Source organism: Rana temporaria, chromosome 2 (genome assembly GCF_905171775.1).
Source record: "Rana temporaria chromosome 2, aRanTem1.1, whole genome shotgun sequence".
Classification (NCBI taxonomy): domain Eukaryota; kingdom Metazoa; phylum Chordata; class Amphibia; order Anura; family Ranidae; genus Rana; species Rana temporaria.
In genome coordinates this window covers 134872567-134894932 of record NC_053490.1, presented here as the reverse complement: position 1 = coordinate 134894932, position 22366 = coordinate 134872567, and the positions used below count along the sequence as shown (strand labels likewise).

The 22366-nt window shown below is 41.4% G+C and overlaps 1 protein-coding gene across 2 annotated transcripts in view; it reads left to right on the top strand.

Annotated features, from left to right (window-relative positions):
• Window positions 1–22366, top strand: part of RDH5 (retinol dehydrogenase 5) — a 59105-nt gene that overhangs the window by 12259 nt on the left and 24480 nt on the right. Inside the window, exon 1 of one of the 2 annotated variants that reach the window (XM_040341138.1) lies at window positions 5575–5799. The exons of the other annotated variant lie outside the window; for it this stretch is intronic. The gene's annotated coding sequence lies outside the window, so the exon portion shown is untranslated. Of the gene's footprint in view, window positions 1–5574; window positions 5800–22366 lie in introns of those variants that run through there. 2 annotated transcript variants of the gene reach the window in all.

The window sequence follows — 22366 nt, the reverse complement described above, 5'->3', positions numbered from 1 at the left end:
ATGACCTAAACCACTTAAAGCGGGGGTTCACCCTATCGACGGGAAAAAAATTTTTTTTTTTCTTTTACCATCGAGACAGGCATTGTAGCGCGAGCTACAGTATGCCTGTCCCGAATTTTTTACCCCTGTACTCACCTTGTAGTCGTCCATCGAAGATACCGGGGAATGGGCGTGCCTCTGGAGACGGAGGATGATTGACGGCCGGCTCTGGCGCGTCACGCTTCTCCGGAAATAGCCGAAATAGGCTTGGTCTTCACGACGCGTGCGCATAGCCTGTGCGCAGGCGCCGTGAAGAGCCGAGACCTACTCCGGCTGTCTTCGGGGAGAGTGACGTGCCAGGGCCGGCCGTCAATCATCCTCCCTCTCCATAGGCACGCCCATTCCCCGCGGGAGCCGAAATCTACGATGGACGACTACAAGGTGAGTACGGGGTTAAAAAAATCGGGACAGGCATACTGTAGCTCGCGCTACAATGCCTGTCTCGATGGTAACATCATGGGATTGTGGGTGAACTACCGCTTTAAGGACAGAAGGTGTTTTTCAGATTCTGCGTTTACAAGACTAAAACAGTCTTTTTTGCTAGAAAATTACTTAAAACCCCCAAACATTATATATATATTTTTCTAACACCCTAGAGAATAAAATGGCGGTCATTGCAATACTTTTTGTCACACTGTATTTGCGCAGCGGTCTTACAAGCGCCCTTTTTTTGGAAAAAAATCACTTTTTTGAATAAAAAAATAAGACAACAATAAATGTGGCCCAATTTTTTTATATATTGTGAAAGATAATGTTACGCCGAGTAAAATGATACCCAACATGTCACGCATAAAAATTGCGCCCGCTCATGGCATGGCGTCAAAGTTTTACCCTTAAAAATCTCGATAGGCGACGTTTAAAAAATTCTATAGGTTGCATTTCTTGAGCTACAGAGTAGGTCTAGGGCTAGAATTATTTCTCTCGCTGTAACGATCGCGGCGATACCTCACTTGTGTGGTTTGAACACCGTTTTTCATATGCGGGCGCTACTCGCGTATGCGTTCACTTCTGCGCGAGCTCGTCGGGACGGGGCGCTTTAAAAAAATTTTTTTTGTTTTCTTATTTATTTTTATTGATTTTATAATTGTTTACACTGAAATAAAAATAAAATAAAAAAATTATCACTTTTATTCCTATTACAAGGAATGTAAACATCCCTTGTAATAGAAAAAAGCATGACAGGTCCTCTTAAATATGAGATCTGGGGTCAAAAAGACCTCAGATCTCATATTTAGACTTAAATGCAAAAAAAAAAATGGAAATGTTGTCATTTAAAAAAATGACAACAAAAAAATGTCTCTTTAAGACGCTGGGCTGGACTGACATTTTGATGTCACTTCCGCCCAGCAATGCTATGAGGACGGGTGGGGGCCATCTTGCCCTCACTTGCATCCTCACACAGTAGGCAACAGCACCCAATCGCCTCCGCCGCTACCGACGGCTCCGGTAAGCGGCGGAGGGCGCGGGAGAGCAACGGGAGCGCCCCACTCCCGTCACCGATAACGGCGATCTTGCTGCGAATCCACCGCGGAGACCACCGTTATCGATTACAGGACCGCTCACTGAAGAGATGGATATCTCGGTTGTGGCAGCAGCTGCTGCCGTTTCCGAAATATCCATCTTTAAAAACAGGACGTATATATACAGTGAGCGGTCGTAAACCGATTAAAGTGAATAACTCAACACCAAGTTCACTATATGGACCACTTATGTATTTGTACATGTTGCTCATATCTCCCCTTAATCTTCTCTTCTCAAGAGTGAATAAATTCAGTTCCTCTAATCTTTCCTCATAGCTGAGCTCCTCCATGCCTCTTATCAGTTTGGTTGGCCTTCTCTGCACTTTCTCCAGTTCCCTGATATCCTTTTTGAGAACTGGGGCTCAAAACTGAACTGCATATTCCAGATGAGGTCTTACTAATGATTTGTACAGGGGTGAAATTATATCTCTCTCTCTGGAGTCCATATCTCTCTTAATACAAAAAATGCTTTTGCTCGCTTTGGAAACCACAGCTTGGCATTGCATGCCATTATTGAGCTTATGATCTACCAAAACCCCCAGGTCCTTCTCCACTACGGATCCCTTCAGTTGTACTCCTCCTAGTATGTATGATGCATGCATATTCTTAGCCCCCAAGTGCATAACTTTACATTTATCAACATTAAACCTCATCTGCCACATAGTTGCCCAATTAGACAGAGCATTGAGGTCGGCTTGTAAATTGGAGACATCCTGCAAGGACGTTATTCCACTGCATAGCTTGGTGTCATCTGCAAAGACAGAAATGTTACTTTTAACCCCAGACCCAATATCATTTATAAAGATATTAAAAATTAAGGGTCCCAACACTGAACCTTGGGGTACACCACTGATAACCTTAGACCAAACCGAGTAAGAATCATTAACCACGACTCTCTGAATTCTGTCTTTTATCCAGTTTTCTATCCATTTACAAATTGATATTATCAAGCCTGTAGACTTTACCTTACACATGAGCCGTGTGCGGAACTGTGTCAAATGCTTATGCAAAGTCCAGGTATACCATGTCCACCGCCACCCCCTCTGTCCAAGGTTTTACTTACCTCTTCATAAAAAGAAACCAGGTTTGTCTGACAACTTCTGTCTTTCATGAATCCATGCTGTCTGTTACTTAAAATATATTTTTCCAGCAAGAACTCATCTATGTGGTCTTTTATTAAACTCTCCAGTATCTTCCCGACTATAGAAGTTAAACTAACAGGTCTATAGTTACTAGGTACACACTTTGTTCGTTTTTTAAATATGGGCCAATCCAGTGGTACCATTCCAGTTATTAACAAGTCCCTAAAAATTTGAAACAATGGCCTTGAAATTACAGATCTCAATTCTTTTAGGATCGGTAGGTGGATGCCATCTGGTCCAGGTGCTTTGTCCACCTTTATTCTGTCTAAATATTTCTGGACCATATCACTTTTGAGCCCTTGTGGATAATTTGGGGCTTGTCAATACCAACCCCATTATGGACATAGGTATCTCTTTATAGGTATCTCCAGCTTTGCCATGCTTTACAAGCCCAATTTGGGGTTAATGCAGTCCGGTACCCAGACTAGCCCTTGATAATTGTACTGAGGTCCTAGGGCCCTAGGGGCTTAATCGCTAATGTGTAGTAATGTCTACTCCCATTTTTTTAATACAACATTCAATAATAATCCTTTAGCAGCTAAGGCTAATGCCGCGTACACACAATCGGTCAATCCGAAGAGACCAGTCTGATGGACCGTTTTCATCAGACCAAAGCGATCGTGTGTGGGCCCCATCGGTTATTTATCCATCGGTTAAAAAATTTGAAACTTGGTTTAAAATTAACCGATGGATACCTAACCGTTAGAAAAAAAACGATCGTTTGTAGGCACGTTCATTGGTTAAAAATCTACGCATGCTCAGAATCAAGTCGACGCATGCTTGGAAGCATTGAACTTCGGTTTTTTCAGCACTTTGTTGTGTTTTACATCACCGCGTTCTGACATGATTGGTTTTTTAACTGATGGTGTGTAGGCACGACTGACCATCAGTCAGCTTCATCGGTTAACTGATGGAAAAATCCATCAGACCGTTCTCATCGGATTGACCGATCGGGTGTACAGGGCATAAATGGTAGACACTCATACCTGATTTATTGAATGAAGACTTGGAGGAGGCGGGTTCCTCTTTTTTAACTCTCTCTCCGGCTAAAAATAATAAATGTATTCAACTGTATGTGCTGCATCAGTCGTATTTATCACGCCATGCACCGTATTCACACACCCGGGGTCATCAAAAAGCTGATTTTATTCACATTATGTGGTTGTGCCTGGTTATAGTTGGGTATTGGAAAAGGGTACTTGCAGTATTATCTCAAATTTTTTCTGTTTCGGTGCCATGTACTCCACAGATATGCTTGCTGGGTATACTAGATGAGGAACAATGGCCAAAACACACTAGAATCTTGTTAAGGGTAACACTTTTCTTAGCCCGCAAGGCCATAGTGCTTAAATGGAATCGATCTGCTCAGTGGTGGCCGGTGGAAAAAATGATTTGGGGCAGGGCATCAAACAGTATGCCACCCCCCCCCACGGTCGGTCGTTAGCACTTACCCCATCTCTGGCAGCTTCCCCTGCTCGGCGGCTGCCTCCTGTTCTCCTGCTCTCCACGGGTCTTCACGATGGCGGCTTCCATTTCCTCCCTCCTCCTCGGCGGCCAATTGGGAGTCTTCTCTAAAGGACAGATCTCCACTGGATCTGCTCCTCCATCTACCCGATACTCCCATTTGAAAAGATTATCTTTGAGCATTGGGGTTGCCCTAATAAATATAACAAGGTATGGGATCCTTGGTGTTCATCCACTCTTACTATTACAGCTATCTGAGGAGCTTGGGATCTATAGTCGATCTATAAGTTAGGATGTGATTATACTTGTGTACTTTGTAAAGAGTTGCTTTATACCTGACCTATCCTTACTGGTTACTGAGCGAAATTGGATGTCACCTACATATGTCGAAAACTGGACCGCTGGTTTTTGTACATTCAACTGTAAACATGATATGCAATTGTGTACTGAATTGTTTAATCTTTGGGCTCATGTTGAGCATATTTGGTCATTGTACCAACATGTCTTTCTTTTTGTGCATCTTGTCAATAAAAAGAGTGAAAAATAAATACATGTGAAATTTAATGGCATCCCAGTCGTAGTCCGTAGGGTTCAATATTGAGTTGGCACACCTTTTGCAGCTATAACAGCTTCAACTCTTCTGGGAAGGCTGTCCACAAGGTTTAGGAGGGTGTCTATGCGAAGGTTTGACCATTCTTCCAGAAGCGCATTTGTAAGGTCAAGCACTGATGTAGGACGAAAAAGGCCTGGCTCGCAGTGTCCACTCTAATTCATCCCAAAGATGTTCTATCAGGTTGAGGTCAGGACTCTGGCTGCTTCTCCCTCCTCCACTTTGAGCTCTGTTGTACAGCACACTGCAAAAAGCTGATACTACGTGAAACTCAGGTACTAACACTGCTTGTATTAAAAAAAAAATTACTGAATGTGTGTCTTTTATATTTGCCTGAGATATATTAAGGCCTCATTCACATGTGCATTTAGACTACAAATTCCTGCAGAAGACTGCAGGCAGGAAGCCCCATACAAAGCAATGCGAGGCTGACAGTGCCCAAAAAACATAGCATGTAATCGGACATACAGAAATTACTTGTGGATGATGACCCCCGTATGCAAACTGTTGGGGTAAATACCAATAACATTGCATAGAGTCACTATCCCTATATCATGTAATAGACATTGCTTTTACTTGTTATTCTAGCTATATGCTATATGCATCTATATGTTATCAAAGCCAAAGGAAAATATGCCTCTTTTAGTAATTCTCCACAGCTTAATGATACTCTTCTTTTCTCAGCAACAGGTTTCATATCAAGTCAATGCAGATGCTGCTGTTATCTGTTATACACCATTCCCTTCTATCCTGGTGACAGCAATTGCTATGCTAAGTGTTAACAGCACAATCTCCTCCTCAACCCCCCTCTAGTAAGTCTAGGAAAATCTCTCCTTTAAAGCTGGTGGACTTTGCCTACAAGCAGCCTGTGTTTGCGCCACCAGCACAGCTTTAGAAGCACAACACGGATAAAGGGAAATAGTTTCCTGGTATTCTACCATCTGACAGCTGCTTAGAGGAACCCAAGAGCCTGCTCCACCCAAACACGGGGTAGCCCACAGGAGAATCCCAGGGGACGGCAAAGGTAAGAGCTGAAATGTAGCCTATACTGTGCAGGATTCATGTGACTGATAGGCAGTGCAGGCACAGCTGATACATACTGTTAATATTTAACTCGCTTTCTCAATGTGTGATCAACACTGGAAGAGAAACTGAACTGTCACTTATAATTCAGCATAACACAACAGGAAAAGCTTTAGGCTGGACTCATATCCTTTCATTTTTGCTTGATTCGTTTTTTTATTGGAGTGAATAGAAACATATCAAAAAATTAATCTCAATCCATGCCTTAAAAAGCATTGATGCATGTCAAAGCGCAAACAAAAACGCATAATGATGCACATCAGTGTGTGTTTGATGTGTATTATTATGGGCTTTGACATCGAAAACTGCATTGCAAGGCATATAAAGAAAGAGCAACAGTACATGTTACTGATGCACACAGAGATGCGATTTCATGTGCTTTCATTGATCTCAGTGGTAAGGGCATCAGGGGAAAATGCATAACTGTAATTGTAGCCTTATAGATCATATCAAATGTAGGCATTGTGAGTGTACCCACTGAAGTCACTTTTCTAAGTTATAGAAGGTATACTGTATAAAGCACCATATTGATTGTGATCTTGGGTTATCTCAGAGAAGCAATGCCAACTACCAGGAAATTCCAATTCAGACAATTATCTATTCCCCGAGAAAGAAGAGGTGGCACTGTGGCAGGGTACCCATAGAATAGCAATGGATCAGTGCAACGCTTCGGATGATTGGGTGAGAATTACCTTGTATAGGTTACATAGAGAGGGTGAAAAGTAGTGCTTCTGTGCAATGGAAGTATGCGTGTTATTCCACAGAGAACCAGTTGACCCTTGTCCTTTACACCCATTGCACAGAGAACCAGTTGACCCATGTCCTTTACACCCATTGCACAGAGCACCAGTTGACCCATGTCCTTTACACCCACTGCAAAGAGCACCATTTGGCTCATGTCCTTTACAAATTTTGTAAAGTGCACCAGTTGGCCCATGTCCTTTACACCGTTGCACAGAGAACCAGTTGACCTATGTCCTCTTCACCCATTGCATGGAGCACCATTTGACCCATGTCCTTTACACCCATCACACAGAGCACCATTTGGCTCATGTCCTTTACACCTATTGTAAAGCGCACCAGTTGGCTCATGTCCTTTACACCCATTGCACAGAGCACCAGTTGGCTCATGTCCTTTACACCCATTGCACAGAGCACCAGTTGGCTCATGCACTTTACAACTATTGCACAGAGCACCAGTAGGCTCATGTCTTTTACACCCATTGCAAAGAGCACAAGTTGGCTCATGTCCTCTTCACCCATTGCACAGAGAACCAATTGACCCATGTCCTTTATGCCAATTGCACAGAGCACAATTTGGCTCCTGTCCTTTACGCCAATTGCACAGAGCACAATTTTGCTCCTGTCCTTTACACCCATTGCACAGAGCACCAGTTGACTCATTTCTTTTACACCCATTGCACAGAGCACCAGTAGGTTCATGTAATATGTTTCATGGTTCACAAATATGTTTTTGAGGTTCCAAGATTATTAGATGACCTACCTTCATCTGTGTAGGGAACTACTACGTTGTTGGAAACCTGTAATGTGGAAGTGCAAAGTGTGTCATTGCTGAACTTTCCTTTTGAAACTGTGATTTCCCTAGCTGATCCAATGGGCTCAATACTTTCTGAAGTATCTAGAACAAGTGTGCTGATCTGTTGTTATAGTTTCACCCTTACTTTGCATCCTGCATGCATGTTTGGTAGCTGGCCATACATGGATTGAATTTTAGCCTATTTCTACTGAATCGGCTGAAATTTATTTTCTGGGCAACACCTGGTTTTCGGAACCACGGAAGTTCTCCGTTAGCACCTGCATTCAATCAGACACAGTCACTGTTCAGGTATTCTGCCAGCTGTCATAGTACAGTAGCCATTACTGCAGATTCATCCATCCATGCTGTTTTAGCATGGATTGGGGGATTGATAGATTTCGCTCGTTCAGCTGGCAAGGCAGCAAGAGAGAAATCATAAATTGTAAGGCTAGCTTAGAGACAGGCAGGCAACTCATATTTTCAGAAAGGAGTCAAAAATGTCAGCCTACAAATTTATCTCAGTACAAATTAACTTCAATGGTCAAGAGTCTGAAGAAGAAAATAACATCAAAGCTGAATAAACCTAGACCTCATTGAACATGCTATGCAAATCCATGGTGATGAAAAAAAAATGATGTCTGTATCCAAAGATATGTGTATGTTAAATATTTTTAGTGTACCAGTAACCAGTACTACTGTACAGGGGAAGGGGAAGAGATCGTAAATGAGATTTCATTTATTTAATTCAATTCAAAAAGTGAAACTCATATATTTTATATAGATGTGTTAGACACAGAGCAATATATTTCAAGCATTTCTTTCTCATACTGTTGATGATTCTGGCTTACAGCTAGTGGAAAGCCAAAATTCTGTATTTTAGAAAATGTGAATATTACATAAGACCAATGAAAAAAGGATTTTTAACACAGAAATATTGGCTTACTGAAAAGTATGTCTGTGTACAGTGTAGTACGCACTCAAAACTTGGCTGGGGCTCCTTTTGGATGAATTACTGCATCAATGTGGCATAGCGTGGAGGTGATCAGCCTGTGGCCCTGCTGATGTGTTTTGGAAGCCCAGGTTGCTTTGATAGAAGCCTTCAGCTCGTCTGCATTGTTGGGTCTGGTGTCTCTCATCTTCCTCTTGACAATACCCCACAAATTCTCTATGGGGTTTAGGTCAGGTGAGTTTGCTGGTCAATTAAGCAAAGTGATACCATGATTATTAAACCAGGTATTGATACTTTTAGCAGTGTGGGCAGGTGCCACATCCTGCTGGAAAATTAAATCAGCATCTCCATGGACCAACACCAGCAGATGACATGGCTCCCCAAATCATCACTGACTTTGGAAACTTCACACTGGGCCTCATGCAACTTGGATTATGTGCCTCTCCACTCTTCTTCCAGACTCTGGGACCTTGATTTCCAAATGAAATGCAACATTTTTATGATTTCGGGAGCTATGTCATCTGTGGTGTTGGTCCACTGTGTTTTATCAAGTCAAAAGTCAGCGCAGCCCTCTACCAGGAAATTCTAGAGCACCTCATGCTTCCCTCTGCTGACCAGCTTTATGGGGATGCTGATTTCATTTTCCAGCAGGACATGGCACCCATCCCCACTGCCAAAAGTACCAATGCCTAGTTAAATGATCATGGTATCACTGTGCTTGATTGGCCAGGAAACTTGTCTGACTTAAACCCCATAGAGAATCTGTGGAGTATTGTCAAGAGGAAAATGCGAGACACCAGACTCAAAAATGTAGATTAGCTGAAAGTCACTATCAAACCAACCCGGTCTTCAATGACATCTCAACAGTGCCACAGGCTGATCGCCTCCATACCATGCCACATTGATTTAGAAATTCATGCAAAAAGAGCCCAGACCAAGTATTGAGTGCATACTATACTGTACATACGTTTCAATAAGCCAATATTTCTGTATTTTTATTATTTTATTATTATTTTTTATTGGTCTTATGTAATATTCAAATTTTCCGAGATACAAAATTTTGGGTTTTCACTAGCTGTAAGCCATAATCATCAAAAGTGTAAGAAAGAAATGATTGAAATATATTACTCTGTGTGTAACGCATCAATTTATCATTTCTATACATAAACAGCTATACAGTATGTACCATACAAGAACAAAAAAGACTGTCCATCTTTTGGAAAAAAGTCCCTCTGTTCCTCTTTCATCCCCATTTGTCCCCTCATTTTAGTTTGATGTATATACCTTTGAGCATACTGTTAGTACAGAAAAATAACTTCTGAGGTGCCAGAAATAAAACATCCCTCTGAGTGGAGTGCAGAGTAGCCCTGGTAAGAAAGGTACACAGCTGGAGTGATCCAGGGCCCAAGGACACACAGGAGACACCCACCAGAACTGGGTAGCTGGGTCTTCCGGAGAAGTTGCAAGGCTATTAAACTGCGGTCTGGGTTCCCACATGCCAGTTCTGACAGTGGAGGGCCTCTCAACTGGCTGCAGATCACTTGCCTTAGCACCCTACTTGCCCTCATCCTGCGTAGTCGCTCTGTGTTTATATTAGAGATTTGAAGGCCTGGAGTCTGATAACTCACTGCTGGGAGGGGGATCACTATGTGCTGAGCTTCAGAAATAAAAGTAAAAGAGTTGCTATGACAAATGCTGAGGATCCTGTATAAATTGTCCCTAGTATGTGTATGTATGAATGTGAGTTAGGGTCCTTAGAGTGTAAGCTTCTTGAGGGTAGGGACTGATGTGAATGTACAGTATATATGTAAAGCACTGCGTAAATTGACGGCCCTATATAAGTACCTGAAATAAATAAATAAATAAAATTACTGTATAATTAGTTAGGGGAAGTAAAAGGTATAGTAAAAGTAAAAGCAGGCGGTTGAGCTGGTCGTGTGTACAAGGCATATCATTTGTAACAAGTATCTCTGCTTAATCAAAATACATGTTTTGATAATCATAACTAAATGTTTGATAAATAAATGTCTATTCCATTTACCCGATCAATCCCATCTCTTGGTCAAATAAAAAATTGACCACATAACTAACAAAATATAACAGCACTATAACAAACAATTCATACACTGGTTGTGGACAGTTGGGTTCTTGACTATTCAGTGTAGAGATTCTTTTGGTGACAGTTAAATCTGTGTAGGGCCTAACTAGATGTGAATATTAATTGTCATGATAATTGGGAAGATGGAAAAAAATAATGCCGCAGACACATGGTCGTTTTTCGGCATGAAAAAAATCGACGTTTTTAAAAACGTCATTTAAAATGATCATGTGTGGGCTTCACATCGTTTTTCGTCTTCTGAAAAATGTTGTTTTTCGAGTTGTAAAAAAATGATCGTGTGTGGGCTAAAACAACGTTTTAAACCCGCGCATGCCCAGAAGCGAGTTATGAGACGGGAGCACTCGTTCTGGTAAAACTACCATTCATAATGGAGTAAGCACATTCATCACACTGTAACAGACAAAAAAGCGCGAATCGTCTTTTACTAACAAGGAATCAGCTAAAAGCAGCCCAAAGGCGAATAGAACTTCCCCTTCAGAGTGCCGTCGTACGTGTTGTACGTCACCGCGCTTTGTTCATCATTTTTCAAAAACGATGGTGTGTGGGCAACATCGTTTTTAATGATGAAGTTGGAAAAACGTCGTTTTTTGGACATGCTGAAGAACGTAGTTTTTTTTCATGCCGAAAAACGACCGTGTGTACGCGGCATCAGTCTCATAACATATAAAATCTAACATAAATGGCATTTTAAAGAAAAGAAGATACAATTACAATTCCTATCAATAGCTTCTAAATTCCAACTCCTCCCTCTAACTGTCTAATCGTAGTTTAAATATTTATTTTTCTAGTTCATATTCTTCCTAATTTATGTACCCAATTTACTTCTGCAGAAAAATCTAATTTTGCTTTGTCAAGGCTTCAAAAAAAATACAAAAAATATCTAAAATAAAAAATTACGCGTTGGTCTAACAATGTCGCAGTCACAAAAAAAATCGCTGATCGCCGCCATCACTAGTAAAAAAAAAAAATATTAATAAAAATGCCATAAAACTATCCCCTATTTTGTAAACGCTATAACTTTTGCGCAAACCAATCAATAAACGCTTATTGCGATTTTTTTTCAAAAAATAAGTAGAAGAATACGTATCGGCCTAAACTGAGGAAAAACTATGTTTTTTTTTAATATATTTTTTGGGGATATTTATTATAGCAAAAGGTAAAAAATATTGATTTTTTTTCAAAATTGTCGCTCTATTTTTGTTTATAGCGCAAAAAAATAAAAACCGCTGAGGTGATCAAATACCACCAAAAGAAAGCTCTATTTGTGATCAAAAAGGACGCCAATTTTGTTTGGGAGCCACGTCTCATGACGTGCAATTGTCAGTTAAAGCGACGCAGTGCCGAATTCGCAAAAAGGGGCAAGGTCCTTAACCTGCATAATGGTCCGGGTCTTAAAGGGTTTTTTAAAGGAAACATTTTTTTTATCTTAATAGCTTCCTTTACCTTAATGCAGTGCTGTTTTCATGTCCTCATTGTTCGTTTTTGCTCTCAAGTTGCTGTACTTCTTCTCTGATGTCCACACTTCCTGGTTGTCTGTTTCATGATAACCACAGTGCTGGGAGCTTTCTCTCTGTGGTCACTAACTTCAAGGAGGTGTGATTACTGTGTGTCTAAAACCCCAACAGCACCTCCCCCTTTGGATCAGTTTCGTTTTCCAAACCATCACTGCTTTATGGCTCTGTATGCTCTGTACAGCAGAGAGGCAGGAAACAACATGCAAAAACTAAACTAGAATCTACAGGTACATTATATGATTGATTTTTATCTATTTTAATCGTTTTAAAAAGGAATCAGTTAACTATTATGTCTCTATACCCTGTAAACAGTCATTTCAGCATAACATTTTATTTTATTTACAACTCCTTTAAGTGGTTAAAGGAAGTGTTGACGAAATAAATGAAAAGACACAACTGAGAATAGCTAAGGTTAGGAAGAAAACCATTCTTCCAAGCGAATCAAACAATAAGTGCTATTATTAATTGTTTAATTGCTATTATATATATACTGTATATATATATATATATATATATATATATATATATATATATATATATATATATATAAAACTCAACGTGTCTGTGTGTGTATGTATGTATGTTCCAGCATCACGTCCAAACGGCTAAAGATATTAACATGAAACTTGGCACACATGTTACTTATATGTCGGCAACAAACAAAGGATAGGTGGTTTAACCCTTACCCACCCCCATTTGCCATGGTCGGGGTTTTTCTTTAAAGTTCCATTCAACTCTATGGGAAATACATGTTACTTCATGTTCCAGCATCACGTCCAAACGGCTAAAGATATTAACATGAAACTTGGCACACATGTTACTTATATGTCAGCAACAAACATAGGATAGGTGGTTTAACCCTTACCCACCCCCATTTGCCATGGTCGGGGTTTTCCTTTAAAGTCCCATTCAACTCTATGGGAAATACATGTTACTTCATAACTTCCAAACGGCTGTAGATATTTCGATAACACTTGGTCACATGTTACTTATATGTCCACTTAAACTATAGGATAGTTAATTTATCCCTTAACTACCCCCATTTGTGAGGGTCGGGGTTTTTGTTTAAAGTCCCATGCAAATCAATGGGAAATGTATGTTCCCACATAACTTCTGTACGCCTGGAGATATTTCAATAATACCTGGTACACATATTACTTATATGCCAAATAAAAATATATGACAGTTAAATTAACCCTTACCTACACCCTTATATAAAAGATGGGTATATTTATATTACTATGATTTTCCTCCCCAAAAGGTTAAGATAGGAAGACTGGGCAACGCCAGGTATTCAGCTAGTATATATATATATATATATATATATATATATATATATATATATATATATATATATATATATATATATTTGAATATCCATATCCTGACCCCAATTCTGATTTAACCCTGACCACAGTTCTGATATACAAAGCAAAACATATACAGTATGGCAAAATACTGCATTCATATGAGCTATTCAGAGTTATGTGTGCTGATGTCAGATCGATTTATGATTGGTTGTTTTATCACACAATTCTTTGTTTTAGTATTTTTGGTATTTGTACTGCCCTATTCAACAAGCTCATTAGTTCTTGTTTGCTGTTTATAGTATATTTATAGAACCGTTATGCATTGAACTGCATTCTTTTTTTTTTTTTTTTTTTTGTGGCTACAGCCCCATGTCGTCGCATTGCATACACAGTTGTTAATTTAATACTTGATGCATCTGCCAGCTGGAGATATCATATTTCATTGTGTAGTATATATATTGGTTTTATGAGCTTCATTTGCAGAGTTTTGTTCCCTGCTGATCTGTCTTCTATTATTTTTAATTATGGCACTAGCTCTTCTTTAATATTCCACATCTTTTTTTGGGATTATTGATGTTTTGATGCTTCTTAGCTGTATATTGTGCAGTGATCATTGCTGTCTCTATTTTGTACATGACTTGAATATACAGTTTATCTCAAATTTTGTGCTGCGGGAGAATGAAGGTGTTCAAACAACGGTTACATTTGGGCGTGGAGAGGCAGATATAGTAAAAAATGCTCTGTTAGACCTTGTATAAGCTAATCTTTAAATTTAGTATTTATTACAAGTATTTAAATAGCAATGACAATTTTTGCAGCCATTAATATATTGTACATATACATCAGTCCCTGCCCTCAGGGGATTTACAATCTAAGGTCCCTATCCCACATACACCCTACAAACATATGTAGTACCCTCCTAGCTAGGTGCTAGAAGAGAGTATAGTTTTTAATCTTTCTGCTTACCAAGAAGATGGCCAGGGAAAACTAAAGCCTACACACAATCGGTTTATCCGATGAAAACAGACGGATGGACTGTTTTCATCGGACAAACCGATCGTGTGTGGGCCCCAAATAGAACATGTTTTACATTTTTCCTATGAATAAAAAAACTTATAGGAAAATCCGATCGTCTGTGTGGAACTTCATCGGACAAAAATCCACGCATGCTCAGAATAAATTTTATGTATTTATTATCATTTATATTTCACAGGATTTGATTCATATTGTAGTTAACGCAGCTACTTGTTTATTAATAATTATACATATTTGTCTGATTTTGATATGACTAAAGCTTGGCAGATCTGGCTGGCTACTAAGGCCCAATCTGATCATGAAGGAATGTATTCTTACCCATTAGGTATCCTCTGATTTTCTGTCAGAATGCCTCCTAAAGTGTCATCTAAGTTTATATTTATTAAAAATATTCGTATTTAACATTATTTACATTGCCATATTTTTACTGAACAAATGATCTAAATTGATCAAGGTCAAAAACATATGTGATCTTTTAGTATAATGACATCTTGAAATGAGGGAAACTGAAGTCAACGCAGATAAAAATAAATATATTCTTCTTTAGTAGCATAGAGAAAGGCTAGAACCTCTGTCCACTTATTTCTACATTACTGCTTCTCTTTTTAGAAAAGTTGCCATGTAAGCAAGCAAATGCACCGGACGCAGCTACTTCCATTCAGGGGCCCTTCTGACCCAGGAAAGACATACACAGTGCACTGTGAATGGAATATATATGACTGACTTGTCTTCAGGGCAGGACTTAGGGTGGTGGGGGCCCCTGGGCTTGAGTGTTGAAGGGGCCCCCTGGATCCGAGAATTGGGGGGGGGTCGAAGTTGTTGAGCGGGGGGGGCGAATTGAAGTTGTTGAGCCGGGGGGGGGGGGGCGCATTAAAGTTTTAAAGTTGTTGAGCGGGGGGGGGGGGTTTTGCAGTTGTTGAGCGGGGGGGAGTGCCTCTCACCTGTGCCAACAGCCGGGGCCACAGACTGTCATTAGCCCTGCTCTCGGCTTTCTTCCCTTCAGCAGCCACAGTCCTCCACACACCGCTCTGGTTCCTCCTGCTTCCGTGCTGCCTCCTCTTGAAATGCAGGAAAATTAACCCTGTTGCGGGACTGCTGTCTGTGTGGGAAAGTCCCGCAGAATCCGTGCGTGTTGGGAGGTATGCGCAGGGCCGCCATCAGGAATTTTGGGGCCCCTTACACAGCTTAAGGCATGGGCCACCTGGAGCGGAGAACCGCCTGAAATTGAGAAGCGGGGGGGGGGGGGGGGGGGCCTTTACAAAAAAAAGAAGAAATAAAGAAAAAAAATAAAGGGGGGTAGCCATCTGGGGCCCTGGGGACCTCTGGGCCCTTCCTTTAATAAAAATAAAAAATAAACCTCTGGGCCCTTTAATAAAAAAATAAAAAAAATAAACATTTATAAAAAAAATACATAAAATAAGGGAGGTTGCCTCTGGGCCCCTGGGGACCTCTGGGCCTTTTAATAAAAAATATAAACAAAAATAAAAAAATTAACATTTATAAATAAAATAAAAAAAAGGGGGGGTTGCCACATGGGGCCCTGGGGACCTCTGAGCCATTTAATAAAAAAATATATATATATAAAAAAATGATTTTTTTTTTATAAACAAAAAATAAAAAAGGGTGGTTGCCGTCCGGGGGCCCTGGAGACCCCTGGGCCCTTTAATAATAATAAAAATAATAATAATAATAATAATAATAATATTATATATATATATATATATATATATATATATATATATATATATATATATATATATATATAATATAAAAAAAAATTTTTTATAAACAAAAAATAAAAAAGGGTGGTTGCTGTCCGTGGCCCTGGGGGCCTTTGGGCCCCTGGGGACCTCCGGACCCCTAAAAAAAAAAAAATTATTTTTTTTTTTAACTACTTGCCGTCGCCGCACCGTCATTTTACGTCCACAAGGTGGCTCTCCTAGGCGAGACCACGTAAATGGACGTCCTACCATTTAGCCGCCACTAGGGGCGCACGCGCGCCGCCGGAGGCGCGCGCGCGCGCCCCCCGCTCGCCCCCCGACTCCCGTGCGTGTGCCCGGCGGGCGCGATCGCCGCCGGGCACACGCGATCGCTCGGTACAGAGCGGGGAACGGGAGCTGTGTGTGTAAACACACAGCTCTCGTTCCTGTCAGCAGGGGAAATGCTGATTTTCTGTTCATACAATGTATGAACAGAAAATCAGTGTTTCCCCAAGTGAGGCCACCCCCCCCCCCCCACAGTAAGAACACACCCAGGCATACTTAACCCCTTCCCCGCCCCCTAGTGTTAACCCCTTCACTGCCAGTGGCATTTTTATAGTAATCTAATGCATTTTTATAGCACTGATCGCTATAAAAATGCCAATGGTCCCAAAAATGTGTCAAAAATGTCCGAAGTGTCCGCCATAATGTCGCAATACCGAAAAAAAAATCGCCGATCGCCGCCATTACTAGTAAAAAAAATATTAATAAAAATGCCATAAAAATACCCCCTATTTTGTAAACGCTATAACTTTTGCGCAAACCAATCAATAAACGCTTATTGCGATTTTTTTTACGAAAAATATGTAGAAGAATACGTATCGGCCTAAACTGAGGAAAAAAAATGTTTTTTTATATATTTTTGGGGGATATTTATTACAGCAAAAAGTAAAAAATATTCATTTTTTTCAAAATTGTCGTTCTATTTTTGTTTATAGCGCAAAAAAAAAAAAAACGCAGAGGTGATCAAATACCACCAAAAGAAAGCTCTATTTGTGGGAAAAAAAGGACGCCAATTTTGTTTGGGAGCCACGTCGCACGACCGCGCAATTGTCTGTTAAAGCGACGCAGTCCCGAATCGCAAAAAGTACTCTGGTCTTTGGGCAGCAATATGGTCCGGGGGGTAAGTGGTTAAAGGGGGCCCCCTATTGGGCGGGGCCCATGGGCTTGAGCCCAGTCAAGCCCAATGGTAAGTCCGGCCCTGCTTGTCTTACGCATTGACTGGGGAATTCAAAGAGTGTCAACGGCACTCTTTATAATTCTGTCGTGCCTCCACGTGACAAATGTTGGTTCTTGCCCCTGATTTATGTACTTGTTGGAAACAAGGTTTCCAAGGCTTCATTGAGAAATAAATATGTTTAGTTTGCAGAGACCGCTGTGGCCTGTAGATGGCAGTGTGCTTCTGCTTAATATTGTAATTGTCTATTAAAACAAGTATTAAAAAAATAGATCAATATAAAAAGGGTAACAAAATTACATGTAAACATGATTTAGGTTGGCAAATAAATCAGAGTTATAGTCTTATTAACTGACTCATACTAACACTGCTAAATGTGGCCTGGAAATCTCGTATTTTTTTTCTCTGGGCTAGAAAAGGGTTAAAAACTAGAGAATTTCAAGCTACTTTAAGGAGATTTGACAGTAGAATGTCACAGCAATTTTCTGTAATTTAAAATTTGAAAGAGATTAGGTTAAGTCATGTGACATGGATCTAACAGACAAGAGTAACTCATTAACAGACCAACTCAGATAGAAACTATGATATTTTAGAGTCGCTGAGTCAGAGCCTTGACCTTAGTCCAATTTAAATGATGTGGCTTTTTCTGGACGGGCCATTCAACTAAGACTTTCCAAAAATAAACATGAGTGGAAACCTTTATTTTTATACAGGACAGGACCAAAAATACCTCTTTACTGCTGCACAGGTCTGACAGCAGAGTCACAGAATATTTAGGTTGGCTTAAAGCAGTTCAACTATGAAAGTTTACACACTTTTTTCATTGACTACTTCATTGATAGTTTAAGTTTAAGCCACTTGCTTAAAGCAGAGGTTCACCCTAAATCGAAACTACTGTTTATTCAGAGCAGCTCAGTATGTATATATACAGATTGCTATCCATAATTTTATATACCATTGTAATACCTTTAATCCGGAGTCAATAGCAGGCACTTCCTGGTTTCCCTCCCGCGGGAGTGGGCGTGCCGCTTCATTTCTCAGCGCCCCAGTGTTTGCTGGGACTATTTTGCAATGTCTCCTGGCTGGGAGCACAGTGTCACGCTTCCCAGGAGACGATTCAAGAACCTGTGCCTATTATCACAATGGGGCGTGCACTATTCATGACGCCGGCTGATTCCCGGAAGTATTTGCTTGTGGGCTTCACAATGCCCACAAGCAACATGGAACTTTCCTGCACAAAATTTTAAAAGTCATTATTTACGTCCGAATGTCACTGCGGAGACAAGTGAGTACACGATTAACAATGTTAAAAGCAGTAGAAGCACATGTAAAAAAAAAAACGATTTCCCGCAGAACCCCCGCTTTAAGTAAGATGACAATACTGTTGTTATTCAAAGGATTGTAGCTAATATCTCAGTTGATATGAATATCAGTTAAACTCTTACTAAACCCTCAACAGTAAAATCAGTCTGTATATGCAGTAAAGCATGTTTGTTATACTCACTGTGGAACCTAAGGGGTTAATCCTCCACAGTTTGATCATGTCCTCCTCCCCTTCCCCTTTAACCATATCCTTATAAGACAGCCTTTGGAGTCACTCTGCACATGCTCAGTTTGGTTTATATTGCTAGAAAATATTTTTTTTCTTTTTGGGCGGGTGCGTGTGACCAGCATAGGACCAATCAGCACTGTCCAGACAGAGGGTCAGGGGTCCTACAGACTCCTAGGACTGTCAGAGTAGAATGAAAACTCCTCCTACAAGAACTAAACAGACACTAGTAGAGGTCACAAGACTGCTATATACTGCTGATCAAAAAGGGTATTTAGCAGTTTATATTATCGAAAAAAATTACATTTCCATGATCTGTGCACTGTGTGAGACTAGATATAGTAAATGCAGGGTCCTGTGTTTAGTAACAATTTATATTTTAACAGATATTTTATATACATAAATACAAAGATATGTTCGGTGCAAAAACAACACTGCACATCACCAAAAGAACACCATACCCACAGTGAAGCATGGTGGTGGCAGCATCATGCATTAGGGCTATTTTTCTTCAGATGGAACAGGGGCCTTAGTCAAGGTAGAGGAAAATATGAAAAGTTCCAAATACCAGTCAACATTGGCACAAAACCTTCAGGCTTCTGCTAGAAAGCTGAACATAAAGAGGAACTTCATATTTTAGCATGACAAAGACCGAAAGCATACATTCAAATAAAAAAGGAATGGCTTCACCAGAAGAAGATTAACGTTTTGGAATGGCCCAGCCAGAACCCAGATCTGAATCCAATTGAAAATCTGTGGGGGGATCTGAAGAGGGATGTATACAAGAGATGCCCTCGCAATCTGACAGATTTGGAGTGTTTTTGCAAAGAAGAGTGGACAAAGAGTGGGCAAATATTGCCAAGCCAAAATGTGCCATGCTGATAGACTTTTACCCAAAAAGACTGAGTGCTGTAAAAAATCATAAGGTGCTTCAACAAAGTATTAGTTTAACCACTTCCTGCCTGGCCTATAGCATATGACGTCCAGCAGGAAAAGCCTCTCGCGTGCGCCCACTGAGGTGTGCAGCGCTGCAATTGGGGATGGCGCATGTCGCTCTGACAGCGCGTCCCTGATCACGGTAAACAGCCAATGAAATTGTCTGTTTACCACATGATCAGCTGTGTCCAATAACAGCCGGTCACTTCTGAATGGTTGAGGAGGCGCACCTGATGTGCACAACACGGCCCCCCAAATAAAGAGAACCTGTCACCATAGAACTGTCACAGCCCATCTGGATCTCTGGATCTTTCACACAGCCCATATGTCACACAGCCCATCTAGATCCATCACACAGGCCCACCATCGGTACCACCACACAGGCCTGCCATTAGTACTGCCATCAGTACCGCCATAAGTACTGCCATCAGTTCCGCCACACAGGTCCGTCATAAGTACTGCCATTTGTACTGCCATCAGTACCGCCGCACAGGCCTGCCATTAGTACTGACATCAGTTCCGCCACACAGGCCCATCAATAGTACTGCCATCAGTACTGCCACACAGGCCCGCCATAAGTACTGCCATCGGTACCGCCACACAGGCCTGCCATATGTACTGCCATCAGTGCCGCCACACAGGCCCACCAATAGTACTGCCATCAGTACTGTCGCACAGGCCCGCCGTAAGTACTGCCATCAGTACCGCCACACAGGCCCGCCATTAGTACTGCCGCACAGGTCCGCCATTAGTACTGCCATCAGTATAGTCACCCAGGCCCGCCATCAGTGACCTGTCAGTATCACCAGCAGTACCGTCAAACAAGCCCCCCATCACTACTGTCATCATGGCCAAAAGAGTGTACACACCTGAGAAGGCATATGCCATGCTTAACATGTCGGATGATGAGAGCAGCAGGGAGCTCCCATCATCCAATTCTGGTTCGGAATACAAGCCAGTAGAGGGTAGTGGATCAGAGTTTGAGTCAGAGGAGGAAACCGTCCCTCCTAAAAGATTAAGGAGATCAGGACCAAGATCAGAAGACCTGCCTACCACCAGCAGTGCCAGACCCCAGGAAGAAGAGCCCAGTACCAGTACTGGAATTACACATCCAACCCAAAGAATCCGGGCCCATCCCTACCTTCCCCATGCCCTGGCAAACTACTTATGGTTGACTGCCAGCTCAGGATCCGATATAATCCTCCCTTTGACCGCACAGCCAGGTGTGCAGCCCAACACTACAAAATTTTCCCAATTAGATCATTTTCATTTGTTTTTACCCGAAGATCTCTATGCAGAGCAATTTATTGCCGCCAACCCCAATTCGTCCTATGCCTGCATGTTCCAATGGCGACGTCTCACAATAGACAAATTTAAATTGTTTTTGAGCCTTACTTTTAATATAGGGCTTAATTAAGAAAAATTAACTGCATGCCTACTGGTCCATCTACCCCATCCACCACATGCCCATATATTCTGCTGTCATGTCCAGGACACGCTACAACATGAATATGCATTTCCTACATTTTAGCGACAATTCGCAGTGCCCTCCCCGAGATCATCCCAATCACAACAAATTATCCAAATATGCCCCCCAATAAATAATTTTTCCCAACGATTTGCTGAAGTGTTTATCCAGGACCAAAACATTTGTGTGGAGGAATCCCTTAAACTTTTTATGGGTGGCTGCACTTCAAGCAGTATATCCCAAGTAAGAGAGCCAAGTACGGGTTAAAATTGATTAAACTGTGATCGAGCCACTAGGTACGTGTATACCTTCCGGATTTATGAAGGCAAAGACTCCCAGCTCCAGCTCCGTGAGTAACAGGGGTGGACTGACAACTCATGGGGCCCCCAGGCAATAGGAGATTATGGGGCCCCCAGGCAATTGATTATGGACCACACAGTATACACACACACACATACAATATACATACACAGTATACACAGACACACAATATACACACACAGTATACATACACACAGAATACACATACACACACTGAAAAGGTACAGCTATAATCTTGGGATTAAAAAAAAAACACAGGTTTTGACATACTGTCCCTGGTTTTACTGAAACTGGCAACCCTGATGGGGCCCCCTGGTGGCATGGGGCCCTCAGGCAGTGCCCGAGTGCCCCTGGTGAGTAACCTACATATATTGGAACCAGTGGGAAAATTGTCTGGGAGCTAGCATACCCCCCATGTTCAAAAAAAGATACCATTTATATGTGGACAATTATTATACAAGTTTGCCCCTTTTCTGTCACCTTGGCCTGGTTTTCTGTGTTCCCATAACAGGGTCTGTTGTTCAGAGGCTTCAAAGAGATTTTGGTGGGAGAAGCCTCTACCCCTGTCCCCCAGGCCCTAAGCTTGATGGTCCTTTCTGCTGCCTGGACCAATACTTTGGCTGTGCTGACCATATCGCTGCCTGTAATGACCCAGGACTTTATGGTCCATGTCTCTTCCTGCTGCCTGGACTAATACTTTGGCTGTGTGTTGACCCTATCTCTGCCTGCTGCCTCTACCCACTATGGACAGTATTTCTGCCTGGATGTCTCTGCCTGTACTAACTATGGACAGTATTCCTGCCTGCTGCCTGGGCGATTGCTATGTACATGCT